Source organism: Pseudophryne corroboree, chromosome 5, assembly GCF_028390025.1.
Source record: "Pseudophryne corroboree isolate aPseCor3 chromosome 5, aPseCor3.hap2, whole genome shotgun sequence".
Classification (NCBI taxonomy): domain Eukaryota; kingdom Metazoa; phylum Chordata; class Amphibia; order Anura; family Myobatrachidae; genus Pseudophryne; species Pseudophryne corroboree.
The window spans coordinates 278071907-278074850 of record NC_086448.1 but is presented as its reverse complement, the minus strand read 5'-3'; positions in this window follow the sequence as shown (position 1 = coordinate 278074850).

The window sequence follows — 2944 nt, the reverse complement described above, 5'->3', positions numbered from 1 at the left end:
GCCCTCTGAGATAACACCGCTCCTACTCCAACGGAGGAGGCATCCACCTCTAAGATGAAAGGAGAGTCGATGTCAGGCTGTTTCAGAACAGGCGCAGAGATGAACCTTTGTTTTAAAAGATGAAATGCTTGCATGGCTTCTTCAGACCACTTGGACGGGTTAGCACCCTTCTTAGTGAAAGCAGTAATAGGCGCCACAATGGTGGAAAAGTCTCGTATAAACTTTCGGTAATAGTTGGCGAACCCTAAGAACCTCTGGACCCCTTTGAGGGTTAAGGGTACCGGCCAATTTTGGATTGCTTGTAGTTTCTCAGGATCCATCTCTAGTCCGGAACCGGACACAATGTACCCTAGAAACGGAATGGACTTGACTTCAAAGACGCATTTTTCTAATTTGCAATAGAGATGATTGACACGGAGACGGGACAGAACCTCTTTAACCCAAAAACGATGTTCCTCTAAATCGTTGGCAAAAATGAGGATATCGTCTAGATAGACCACGACATGACGGTATAGAATGTCTCTGAAGATCTCATTGACAAAATGCTGGAAGACAGCTGGAGCATTGCTCAATCCGAAGGGCATGACGAGGTACTCATAATGTCCGTCACGGGTGTTAAAGGCGGTCTTCCACTCGTCACCCTCACGGATCCGGATGAGATTGTATGCACCTCTCAAGTCCAGCTTTGTAAAGATGGTAGCTCCGCTAACTCTGTCAAAGAGCTCAGTAATCAGGGGTAAAGGATAACGGTTCTTGATGGTAATGTCGTTCAAACCTCTGTAGTCGATGCACGGCCGCAGACCACCATCTTTCTTTTTTACAAAAAAGAAGCCTGCGCCGGCTGGAGAAGAAGAAGGTCGAATGAACCCCTTTGCTAGGTTCTCTTTAATATATTCCTCCATAGAATGCGTCTCAGGCAGAGACAACGGATAAGTTCGGCCTCGAGGTGGAACCTTCCCTGGAACGAGATCAATCGGGCAGTCCCATTCTCTATGAGGAGGAAGGATATCAGCAGAAGCTTTACTGAACACATCCGTGAAATCTTGATATGGAGGAGGTGGAACATCAGACGACCTGGGGGAGGAAGAACAGACAGGCAATACTTTAAACAAACATGTCTCAGCACAGGAGGAACCCCATGCCAGGATTTGTGTAGTCGTCCAATCAATTGTAGGATTGTGAAGACGGAGCCATGGAAGGCCCAGGACCACAGGATGTGTGGCTCTTGGAATCACTAAAAAAGAAATAAGTTCGGAATGAAGAACTCCCACTCTCAGACGAACTGGTAGAGTCCTTAAAGAAATAACTGCATCAAAAATTTTGCTGCCATCCACGGCAGTTAAAGAAATGGACGAAGGAAGTCTCTCGGTGGGTAGGGACCACCGTTTAACATAGGCTTCGGTAATAAAGTTCCCAGCTGCTCCGGAATCAAGGAGGGCAATGACGTTCTGATAACGTTGAGCAACTTGAAGCGAGACTGGGAGATTACAATCTTGAGGAGATGGAGAGGAGATCATTACTCCTAGCCGGCCCTCTCCTTGGCGAGCTAGGATTTGGAGTTTCCCGGACGTTTGGGACAGGCATTAATGGTGTGAGACGGAGCTGCACAATAGAGACAGAGAGACTCGGAGAGACGTCTTCGGCGCTCAGCAGGAGTTAAACGGGAACGGCCCAGTTGCATGGGCTCATCTTTAGATGGTGACAGTTGACGAGGAGGAGGAGCAGAAGATTTTGGAGCAGATGATCTTCCACGCTCAGTTGCTGTCTCTCTGAAACGTAAATCAACTTTCGTGCAGAGTGAGATTAGCTCATCTAACTTAGAAGGTAAGTCTCTGGTAGCTAACTCATCTTTAATACGCTCAGATAAGCCATGCCAGAATGCAGCATACAGGGCCTCGTCGTTCCATGCCAGTTCGGATGCCAGGATCTGGAACTGTATCAGATATTGTCCTACAGTACGTGACCCCTGGCGTAAACGGAGAATCTCGGATGAAGCTGAGGTTACCCGGCCTGGCTCGTCGAAGATGCGCCTGAATGTTGACACGAAGGCAGTGTAGGAAGATAGCAGGGTGTCGGACCTCTCCCATAACGGTGATGCCCAATCAAGGGCTGAGCCACTGAGAAGAGAAATAATGTAGGCAATTTTTGTACGGTCACTGGGAAAACTGCCAGGTTGTAGCTCAAACTGAATCTCACACTGGTTGAGAAATCCCCTGCAGAATCTTGGAGATCCGTCAAATTTTGCTGGCGTTGGAAGATGAAGACGTGGAGCAGAAATGGGTAAGGTGGGTGGGGTTATAGCTGGAGTCACTGTGGTTGACGCACCAGACGCGCCTGATCCACGGAGAGTTGTCTGAATCCCATCCAGCCGAGTAGAGAGATCCTGGAGACAGCGGATGATGTGGCCCTGTGCAGCCTCCTGATGTTCTAGTCGGGCTGCCAGTTCTTGCATCGGCCTGGCCGCTTGATCCTGGTCTCCGGCTGGATTCATTAGGTCAGTGCTTACTGTCACAACTGAGGGCCTGAGCTGACGGGAGGCAGCCTCAGTTGTAGGGGCTGAGATGTACCGGAACCTGGGAGGTTGTATCAGACCCCTGGACATGTAAGTAACATGAATAATAACTGCCCGAAGGCGTGACCACGACAACTTGGATAAAAGTCAATGATGTTTATTATGACAACTCCGCAACACAGCAGCAGTAAAAGAAAACGTAAAAGTCAGCAAAGAATAAATACAGTTCCTGGGTACTACAGGATGGCAGGAGCCACAGGGCACTGGTAGTGTGAGATAGTTCTTATGATCTTCTAGATGGAAAGTCCTTACCAGGCCCGACTGTAGCAATGGAGATAACCCAGGATTGTGCCAGCTGGTGTTCCAGGAAAAGCTGGGTTGCTGAAGATAAAACGGCTGCTGTGGATACTGGCTGGAACCAGACTGTTGTTA